Source organism: Sphaeramia orbicularis, chromosome 5, assembly GCF_902148855.1.
Source record: "Sphaeramia orbicularis chromosome 5, fSphaOr1.1, whole genome shotgun sequence".
Classification (NCBI taxonomy): Eukaryota; Metazoa; Chordata; class Actinopteri; order Kurtiformes; family Apogonidae; genus Sphaeramia; species Sphaeramia orbicularis.
In genome coordinates this window covers 12022611-12034716 of record NC_043961.1, presented here as the reverse complement: position 1 = coordinate 12034716, position 12106 = coordinate 12022611, and positions in this window count along the sequence as shown.

Sequence of the window (12106 nt, the reverse complement as noted above, 5' to 3'; positions counted from 1 at the left end):
ACGTAACAAATTAAGCAGGAATTAAAACAGGTTGTAGAAATCCACTCCATTTTTGACAGTGAAAATATAAAGATAGCTTTGCAGCACCTGGAGGGTTCAAATTCAAACTTTATGAACTATTAGGGTCCAAATACACAAATAAATGAACTAAAAACTAATAAAAGTGGGTTTAGCAAAATATGACCCCTTTAACACTTTCTTTCAGATTGAAACTGACAAACAAATGAACCAGCCCAAGTTGAGAATAAGGCTTCAGGTTGACCAGTCAAAAAATGAATGAAGCTTGGAAGAATTGGCTGAATGACAGGTGGTGAAGACCTCAGATCTGAGGCAATAACATCTTTTTGTCATGACAAAGTCACACTCTACATCAGTACTAATTCATATAGTCACAGTGTGAATGCCCAAGAAGATCAGATAAAATACTGTTATTGTCCCAAAATGGGGAATTTTCCATTTTGCAAAAGCGGGACAGTACAGAGCAAAATAAAGTACATTCAGAGCAAACTAATATACAGAACGGGAAAAATTATTAGACCATCAAAACTCATCAAAAATAATGGTTATGCAATCAAATCCTAACTCCTGTGTGTAACGTGTGACTAAAACAGAAAAGAAAACATGGAATGCCTAAAAGCACTGTTTTTGTCAGTACAATGCCATAGATATTGATGTAAGAACTGAAGTGATTTTGGTTTTTATCAAGAAAACATGGAAAATGGATAGATATCAGCTCTGAAATTAAACTACTATGAGCTATTTTTGTTGTTCTCATTATATTTGTCCAAACAAATGTACCTTTAGTTGGACCAGGCATTAAACTGAACAAGAAATTGAAGAAAACAAGGGGTGGTCTAATAATTTTTTTTGCGACCGTATAAAACAAGTGGTTCCAGGCACAACAAACCCCGCCCCTTGCATGTATTGTAACTTATTTTGGCATCGATCCGGCTAATGTCATCATGTCAATGCGTGTGGTGATATCAGCGTATCAATTATCTCTATAAATGAGTCAAGTTTGAAGTAATTTGAAACAAAATAGATGTTTTTATAGACATCTGAAATTGTGTCCATTATAAGTAAACAGGAGAAGGAAAAAAGATTTTAAAAATTCATAAAAAATTAGAACTTCGACCTACTTTTCCCAAAATGTAATAACATCTATTCTGAGTCTGTTGAGCCACATTATGTAATAAATTCCCATTATGTAATAAAAGTTCAAAATGTAATAAGAATGTCACGTCATCTTGTAATAAAGCCACATTATGTAATAAGCTGACGCATTTTGTAATAAACTACGTCAACGCATTATATAGTAAATTTTTTCACATTATGTAGTAAGTTATTACAATCTGAGAAATTTATTACAAAATGCACTTGACGTATTTTTATTAAAAAAATGTAATAACATCGTTCATTACGTAATAACAATCCAAATTAATATAATTTCAGAGCAATTTAGAAGAAATTAGTCACAGGAGCTACAGGTAATGGAATCAGAACTTTAACCACACAGTTTAAAGATTAATTGAGCACATTACATTTTCCTGTAAATAAAAATGTGCCAGGTGCGTTTTGTAATAAATCTCTCAAATTGTAATAACTTACTACATAATGTGAAAAAATTTACTACATAATGCATTGTGGTGGTTTATTACAAAATGCGTCAGTTTATTGCATAATGCGGCTTTATTACAAGATGACGTGACATTTTTATTACACTTTAAACTTTTTTTGCATAATGGGAATTTATTATATAATGTGGCTCAACAGGGTCACTGACAATCTATAAACCTAATTTGGTATGAATTCAACCAATAGTTTTGCCACTAAAGTGTTAACAAACAAAGAAACAAACCAAACCAAAAACAATACCCCTTGCCTACCCTTCAGGGGGCGGGGTAAAAATTTGGAGTTGTCATTATTTATAGGTTATTATGTTATTATTTTACTGGTCAGGCCAACTTGAGATCAAATTGGGCTGAATGTGGAATGTGAACTAAAATGAGTTTGACACTCCTGATTTGGAACAACCATGCTTTACTCAGTCCACATGTTCTTCAGTCTGATTCTGTCAAACCTCATTCATTTTCCAGGAAGTCAAACTTTTCTGTTCTGCTGGAGGCTTCTGTCTTCAATTAAACTCATAAATCATTCTGTTCTGAATTTCCAGACTCATACAGAGGCAGTCATTTCACCTCGTAAACTGCACTGGAAAAAAATCTAAATCTTACCAAGAGTATTTTTCTCATTTCTAGTCAAAATATCTCATCACACTTAAAATAAGACATATTCACCTGAAGAGTAATTTTTCAGTGAGATATAAGAACTGATTTTTAGACAATAGATCTGGAAAATCTGATTTCAAGAAATCTTACCAAGATAATTTTCACTTCTTCCATTGGCAGATTTTTTGCTTGAATTAAGCAAAAAAAAAAAATCTTGAATTAAGCAAAAAAATCTGCCAATGTAACAAGTGAAAATTATGTTGGTTAGATTTCCTGAAATAAGATTTTCAAGATCTGTTGCCTAAAAATAAGTTCTTACATCTCACTGAAAAGTTCCTCTTTAGGTGATTATGTCTTATTCTAAGTGTGATGAGATATTTTGACTAGAAATGAGAAAAATACCCTTGGTAAGATTTTTATTTCTTCCAGTGCAGTTTATGAGGTAATAAGGAGGTAATAAGACATAATCACTTAAAGTTTAGGTGATTATGTCTGGGGGGGCACGGATCTGCCTTGGCGGAGATCTGCGCTCTCCGAGTGCTTTTCTACTTTTAAGTGTGATGAGATATTTTGACTAGAAATTAGAAAAATATACTTGGTAAAATTTAGATTTTTGCAGTGCGATTAAACTTATAAATCATTCTGTTCTGAATGTCCAGACCGATACGGAGGCAGTCATTTCACCTTGTAAACTGCTGCTTCAGTCAGTTCATTTATTTGTTGGTTTGAGTCTAAAATAAGGCATTAACACAGCAAAGTGACACAACATGACAGGATGAAGATTCACTCTTTTTGTCTTGAGCCCTGGTAGGTTTAAGAGGCTTCTGGGTAAAGTTCCAAACATAGCGTACATGTTTATTTGGGCTTTTATTCTGTGGTTCTGCATGTGTCCTGTGGTTCTGTCATTCAAATGAACCTGAACTATCCCACAGCCTTATCTGGACTTTCTGACACCACTCACAGCCTTGTTTCCCAAAATGCTTTGAGCATAAAACCACACGTCTCATCAAATCAGTGTGTAAATAAACACTTCAGTTTGAATCTGTGATCAGACTGAAGAACTATTGTCTATGTTCTAGAAGTAGATCAGATCTGAGGGTTGTTGAAGTACGTCCACATGCAGCTGATGTTGTACTTTCACTGAGCCTGTTCATATTCAAAACTCTGATTTCTAAAACTCTGATTTCTGGAGTTGTCAGGTTATTGAAATAACCACATCAACAGCAGTAATCCGATTGAGAATTTCTTAATACTCTGATGTCTTCATGCATGTGTACAGGATAATCTGGTTTATTCTGTTCTTTTACATCTGTGCATGTGCAAAAAAAAAAAGTAGAAATGGAAGTGATGTAGCTAAATGTGAGCAGAAGACAATAATCGGAAGTTATAGAGTCGAAATTCACTATATGTACAGACTGAAATCCGATAATGAACGGCAACCAGGGTTTTTGATTAACGCATCTCTGAAGTGCGTGTAAATGCGTCAGATCCGATTATTATAATTATCTGATTACTCCCAGTTATGTTTTGATCCATTATGAACCTCCTCACCTCATAACCATTACTAATTGCACTACCGCTGCTATTAATTACATTTATGCATTTGACACATGCTTTTTCCAAAGCGAGTTACAAGGGCAGGATTAACCCTTAATTGGGTGACTATTTTTGGTAATTTCTGCAAACATTAAATATGGGGCCAATCCAGTGCCTCAGTGAAGTCAATATGTATGTTGGTTTTTATAACAGTATACAGTGATTTGGAGAGATTTTATGGGAAGATTGGTGAATATGAGTGTTTTTTGTCAGTTTATGACGTTATAACAGTTGTTTTATTGCATGTGTTTACTTTTTAGCAAGTGCTGCTGGGATGTTTTACGGCAAAAGGAGGTAGATGACGATGTCCGATAACACACTAAGGCTGAAATTTTGAATTTCACTGTATTTCAGTGACTGCCCTATAAAGGGTTAACAATTAAGCGACATAAAGGAACTGTTGAAAAGAGACCAGTGGTTAGGAAAAGGGGGGGTTCCAGAAGGGTGAGGGTGCAGAAGGAGATAGAGCAGGGCATGGCAGAGGTGGATAACCCCGGGTTCATCAAGTCAAACTCCTGTCATGTATTGGTTCCAACCTGTTCACTTAACACTGGTGATTCCACTAATTATCGCATATACCTACTTTGTGAATCCATCTGCTATATTCAGAAAAAACATGAAAAAACCGTCATCCCAAAGACAGTGAGCCCGTTTACATGACCATAAAAATCCAGTTACTGTGAGTAATCCGATAATTCCCGTAATCAGATGCGACGTCTTTACATGTACTTCAGAAATGCGATAATCGAAAAACCCTGGTTTAGACGTGTCAGTCCAATATTTGATTTCTTTTGGACTACGTACGTACATTATGATGCAAGAGGTACACTTCCTGTCATTTTCAAAACAGCCGGTCTTGTTGCCCATGGCAACACCTACGGCAGTCGTTCCCAACCTTTTTTGGCTCGTGACCCCATTTTAACATCACAAATTTCTGCCGACCCCAGACATTCAAAACAGAGATTTTTTTTTTTTTTTTGCTAAAATCAATTTTTTTTGATCATGTAATAGTTCTCTACTATGTAGCAAATAAACATTAATTTTAGATGATATTTAGTCTATATAATGTATATTATTATGGACGGAGGCAGAAAAGCCAGGTGTAGATTACTGCACAAAGTGAGAATTTGATTTTCCTTGGTCAGGATATGTACAGTCAGTCCAGCTTGGATTTACAAGGCTGACAATTAATACTGAACAAACAAGAACTCAAACTATGAATTATGAAAGAGCTGCAGCATCTGAAACTGACCACAATGAACATTTGACAGATAAACAGAACCACAGTGCTGCAGTTTCAGCTTCACAGTTTGTCATGTCTGTTATGGATTTGGATTGTCTCTGTCAACTCACCATATATTTTTTATTAGTAAGTTTTATAAGTAAGGGTTTTTTTTTTTTTTTAATCAATTACTAGAAATTTCAGGTGACCCCATTTGAATTCCAGGTGACCCTATGTGGGGTCCCGACCCCAAGGTTGAGAAACACTGGCCTACAGTGTCAGCGTTTGCTGTCCTAATGTGGGAGGAGCTAATAAGACTACAAAATAAGTCACATGTTGTTGCTATCCATTTCTTTTCATTGTTTACCTTTTTTCTTAGGCTCATGTTGTCACTGTGTAACTTCAGTTCATATGGATTTTTTTTACACATGCGTAGACGTAAAAAAAAAGAAATCAGATTAACCTGTATACATGCGTGAAGACATCAGAATATTGGGGAAAAATCTAGGTGTGTTTATCCAATTTCTCATAGTCAGCTAACTGCTGTTGTCAGATAAAGCCGATCAGATTATCCTGTTTACATGATCACTTGAATAGTCTGATAACTTCAGAAATCGGATAATGATGGTAGTGTTGGTGTGCATTAGAGCTGCACAATATATTGTTTGAGCATCAACATCACAGTGTAAGTGTGCGCAGTAATCACATCGCAGGTCCTGCAATGTAGGAAGCAAATGAATTCAATGTGTTTTCATCTAATTTCAAGGGTACCTGACACACACTACACACAGCGATCCACCAATCACAAAGGTTCTTAATCAGTTTGGAGTGAGTCGCTGGTAACAATATTGAAAAATGAGGAACAAACACGAGAAAATCACTGTAAATGAAGACTTGGAGGCAAAAAGAAAAGCAGCGTCAGTTATTTGGAATTATTTTGGCTACAAGAAGGATGATACTGAAACACGTGTTCTGTGTCACCACCAAGGTTCTAATAGTTTTGGAGTTTTCATTATAGTTTAGTTTTATTTAGTTTTAACTTGTTTTTTCTCTAATTCAGTTAGTTTGAATTAGTTTTTAGAGCAGGTTTGCTACTTTTTATTAGTTTTTATTTTTTTTCTAAATGCTTAGTTTTAGTATTAGTTTTAGTTTTTTCATATCTTTTCTCTTCTTTGTTGTCGTATTCACATAAATCCCAGACAGGACTCTGCTGCTTTAGTCTCCATGTTTCCAGGTACAGTGGGGACCAGAAGACGACTCTAAACCAAGTGATGCACCGTAAAGTGTCGTATGGCGCCAACAGCTAAAACTGCTGGAGTGAAATAAATCTATTTCGTATCAATCCGACATTGACAAAACGAAAACGAAGGGAATTTTATCCATAATTTTTATATGTTTTAGTTAGTTTTATAAGCACACAATACAGTTTCAGTTAGTTATCGTTTTTTTCTTTTAATTATAGTTTTTATTTATTTCAGTTAAGGAAAATGTTTTTTCAATTCTAGTTTTCGTCATTTCGTTAGTTTTCGTAAACAATAACACTGGGTTACAAAAAAATGTTTTTTGCAAGTTGTCTAGGTTTTTTCAACTGAATTAGGACCATTTTGCACCGCTAAATCCAAAAATGACATCTGTTTTTCTCAATCAGGTCAGGTTTTTTTGCTAATTTGATTTTTAAAAAATTGATCCTCTCACAAAATTGATTACATTTTTGTGACTCTATCAGTTGATTTTTAATATAGTTCTCACCCAAAATAGGTTTTAAGAGAAAAAAAATCATTTTCTAACAGGATTCCTGTTAGGTACAATGGTGTATTCACCGCAGATGTAGCAGAATACGTCAGGCTTATTTTTGCAAGATCTTCTAGTCGAAGCCATTTCATTCACCTGTAATATTAACGCTTTCATGCATAGGTCACTACAGTGGACAGTTCTTCTCCAGCTGGTCTCTTGTATATTCATGGGTTTTGTTGTTTTAGTTCCATATCAGCCAACACAGTGAACACTTACGCACCATCCCATACACTGGCATTCAGACCATTACTGTAACTTTGCTGTTCTTGATAAACCTGATCTGCACTAACATGTTTAAGTGTAAATCAATTGTTATTTGTTAGACAAGAAGTTTTTTTTTGCATATTATCTCCATGAAGTGAGTAATTACTAGCATAAGAATATGTTAAAATGTGAGAAGACATCAGATTAGCAGCATTAAAAATGTTTTAATTTCATTGTTTTCATATCGCTTTCTGATATTGGATTTTAAACATATGCTTCTTTACTTCAAAAATTAAATGCAAGGATATTTTGTAACTCCATAGGAAAAAAAAAATTCAATCACATTGTTTTTTTCATGCCTAAGGAGGACTAAAAACACGGAAGAAAAAAAATCTTAACTAAGGTTCTCACAATTCATGCATGAAAGGGTTAAAAAAAAAAACAATCATAAATTGGCAAAAGTAAAATCTTCAGAACTCGTTTATTGCAAGAAATATGAAAGAATTTTGTATCATATGATGTGAAAATGCCCATAAATGTAAGCAAAAATGTTAAAAAGCCAATATGTAGCATAGTTCAGAAAGTTGACCTGATTGAGCAAAATTAATGTGATTTTTGGATTCAGCACACCAAAATTATCCTAAATCAGCTCAAAAAACTTAAATAATAAATTTGTTGTTGACCAGTGTAATAACTTTGGCCACCACAACCAGAGGAAACACAACTAATTTGTTTGACCATTTACGTTGGCACCAAACAGCTATTAATATACTCCTAAGTATTTTTTCATATCGCAATATATATCGCAGGGTTAAAAAAAAAATCACAATGTCAGTTTATTCCAATATCGTGCAGCCCTAGTGTGCATGTAAACAGGCTCAGTGTTCGCTAAATAAAGAACAGTTGATTCCATTCAGGTCTCACAGACTGGCGGCGGTCTCTAAAGTTCTAAGACGTTCCCAGCATCTCAAAGCTCTATTCACTGATAAGTCCAAGTTTCAGATTTATGTTGTGAACAGAGGGATGTAAGGACAGGAGGGAGGACATCAGAGTGTGTTGAACGTGGTGGGAATGTCGGAGTGTGGACACCTGCATCCGATCGCTCACAGTCGACCTCGGCCACGCGGAGAATGAATGATGTCCTGAAATGCTTCCACTCAAAGCCGGTCCCCTCCTCCCATTAACATACGCCTTTAGATTTCCAAACAGCACATGGAGGCGTCTGTTCACACCTGCTTATAAATGCATCTCAAATGAGTCTTGAGTGATCACTTGCGATTGGATTTGACGTCCCCGCTCTGTATGCAAATGAACACACTCATCTATGGCCTCCAATGCTGCATCAGCTTTCAGTTCAAGTTTAACCCTTTCATACACAGTGGTCACTCCAGTGGACAGTTATTCTACAGTTGTTCTCTTGTATATTCATGGATTTTGTTGTTTTACTTGCATATCAACCAACACAATGGATACTTATGCACCATCCCATAATACCCTGCAATTCATACCATGACTGTAACATTCCTGTTCTTGATAAACCTGACCTCCAGCAACATATTTGAGTGTAAATCAATTGCTAGTTGTTATTAGACTGTAATTAACAGTTTGGTTTTTTTTTTAAGTTGTTGTGTTTTGTTGTTTTTTGCATATTATTTGAGTGACTAATAACTACTATTATACAGGGTGTCCCGTAAGTCTCCATACATAGGAAAAATAAACGTTTCTTGACATAAACCATTTTTATTTATATAATACAGGGGTTGGACAAAATAATGGAAACACCTTAAAAAACTAGAAGCACTCGGAGAGTGCAGACCTCCGCCAAGGCTGATCAGTGCCCCCCCCCCCCCCCCCCCCCCGTGGGCCCCCCCACGCCAAGGAGGTTATGTTTTTGCCAGGGTTTGTTTGTTTGTTTGTCTGTCTGTCTGTCTGTCTGTTTGTCTGTCCGTTAGTGTGCAACATAACTCAAAAAGTTATGGACAGATTTGGATGAAAATTTCAGGGTTTGTTGGAAATGGGCCCCCCCGTGGGCCCCCCCACCCCCAATCACCACCAAAATTTAATCATTTCTTCCTTATCCCATTTCCAACAAACCCTGAAAATTTCATCAAAATCTGTCCATAACTTTTTGAGTTATGTTGCACACTAACGGAGAGACAAACAGACAGACAAACAAACAAAGAAACAAACAAACAAACAAACCCTGGCAAAAACATAACCTCCTTGGCGGAGGTAATCAACAAAATATAATTTAATATGGTGTAGGTCCGCCTTTTGCGGCAATTACAGCCTCAATTCTCCGAGGTATTGATTCATACAACTTGTGAACTGTTTCCAAAGGAATTTTAAGCCATTCTTCAGTTAGAATACCCTCCAACTCTTTTAGAGACGATGGCGGTGGAAATCGACGTCTTACTTGAATCTCTAAAACTGACCATAAATGCTCAATAATGTTGAGGTCTGGGGACTGTGCCGGCCATACGAGATGCTCAACTTCATTAGAATGTTCCTCGTGCCATTCTTTAACAATTCTAGCTGTATAGATTGGGGCATTATCATCTTGAGGTGAAGGTGTTTCCATTATTTTGTCCAACCCCTGTATGTTCTATATGACTGCCATTTTGTCGGGAACACATTGCAATGCGTGTCCTCCACTGCTGAAGAACTATAAAGAAGAAATATAAAGAAATACATGTTAGAACCATATATGTATGGAATGTATTATGTCTCCTTTGTATGGAGACTTATAGGACACCCTGTAGTATGTTAAAATGTGAGAAAACATCAGATTAGCAACATTAAAAAAACATTTATTTCATTGTTTTCACACAGTATGACAGTAAATGCATGTTTTTTTTGCTTCAAAAATTAAACACAAGGTGTCCAGCTGAGTGGACATTTTTGTAACTCCATGAAAAATAGATTGATAAAAAACAAAAATTACAATCACATTATTTTTTTCATGCCTAAAGAGGAATAAAAACACTCAGGAAAAAAATCTTGATTAAGGTTCTCATAATTCATGCATGAAAGGGTTAACAGGCTGACTTTGACTTGAGTTACGATGATGCTCAAAGGACACAACGGCAGCTTTTAACCCATAAAGACCCAACGCTACTTTTGGAGCAGTTCCCAAATGATTTTTCCTTTTTTTTTTTTTAATTTTTTTTTTATTTTTAGCCTTTCTTAAGGTTGAGGTCAAGTTTATTTCTATAGCACATTTACAACAACGCAAAGTGGCCGAAGTGCTGTACAAAGATATAGGTAGAAATAAGTAATATAGTAAAAGTAATAAAAATATATACATATAAAAGATAAGATATACTAAAACAGATACGCAGTAATAGGATAAATAGTACCTACAAACGCCACCGAAAAATAAAACAAAAGTCACACACTTGTATTAAAAGCCAGTGCAAATAGGTTCATCTTAACCAATAAAGACCCAAACATCCATCACCGACCAAAACAATCTACTGATCTGAACTGTTTAATGCCTGCTGATCCACTAATCCTATCAATACATGTAAATAATTGGTGTAAAATACAGTTTGTCATCTTTTCATGGTCATCAGATATGACCCATTTGGACGTTCAGAGGCTTCGTAGTTACCGTGGAAACACCGTCATCTTCTACAACATTGATTCACCAGTAAAACCCATGGAGTTGGATCAATGACAGTGGATGGACACACTGGGTTTAAAGTTTAGTTAATGATATCTTTGACTGAAAAAGTCACTTTTTCTTCAGTTTTCTCTGTTTTAGATATAATAACACTCAACTTTAATCCTATCTTTTATGAACATCTACATGATCGGTGAATTAAATACAGGAAAATACCTGATTTATACTGATAAAATACAAAAGATAATATTATAAATAAATGGTGATAAATCACTTTAAAAAAGGTTAGATATAGAGAAAATTTTATTTGGGAACTGGCATAAGTGATTTATTACTATTTATTGCAATATTATGCTCTGTGTTTTGCATTTTTCAGTGAAAATCATCTATTTCCAAATATTTTATTCACTGATCATGTAGATGTTTATTAAAGCCCAGATTAAAGTTGAGGGTTATTATATCAGAAACAGAGAAAACTCAAGAAAAAGGGACTTTTTCAGTCAAATCTATCAATAACTGAACATAAACCCAATATCTCAATCCATTGTCATTGATCCAACTCCATGGGTTTTACTGGTGAATCAATGCTGTTGAAGATGACAGTGTTCCCATGGTAACTACGGAGCCTCTGAACGTCCAAATGAGTCATATCTGATAACCATGAAAAGATTAATAACTGTATTTTACACCAATTATTTAAATGTATTGATAGGATTAGTGTATCAACAGGTATTAAACAGTTTAGATCAGTAGATAGTTTTAGTCGGTGATGGATACAGAATTGATTTTAAGATACTACTCCTCACGTATAAAGCTCTAAATGGAACCGGACCAAGTTACATTGCAAACTCACTGATCAATTATGTACAAACTAGAACACTGAGGTCATCAAACGCAGGGTTACTAGCGATTCCCAGAAATATTACAAAGAAAATGGGGGACGCAGCCTTTACTAACTATGCACCAAAGTTATAGAATACAATTCCAAAAGACATTAGAGAAGCCAGTTCACTGAATATATTTAAAACCAAATTAAAAACATTTTTATTCTCATTAGCCTTTGAAAGGAGATAAAAAATGGGGTCACAATTCAGGAACCAGGAATGTGCGCTGTTTTTATTTTTATTTTATTTTATTGTATTTCTGTTTTTTTTTTATTTTTTATTTTATTGTATTTCAAATATCATCTTATTTCTTGCACTTCAAAAATTCTATGCATAATCAAATATTTTAATGTGCGCTATTTTTATTTGATTGTATTTCTCCCAAATTTCATTTTATTTCTTGATGTATAAGCAAATCTTAATGTATTTTAATATTGTATTTTTTCAATCAGTGTGAAGCACTTTGGGCTACAATTTCTGTATGAAAGGTGCTATACAAATAAAGTTTATTATTATTATTATTATTATTATTATTATTATTATTATTATTATT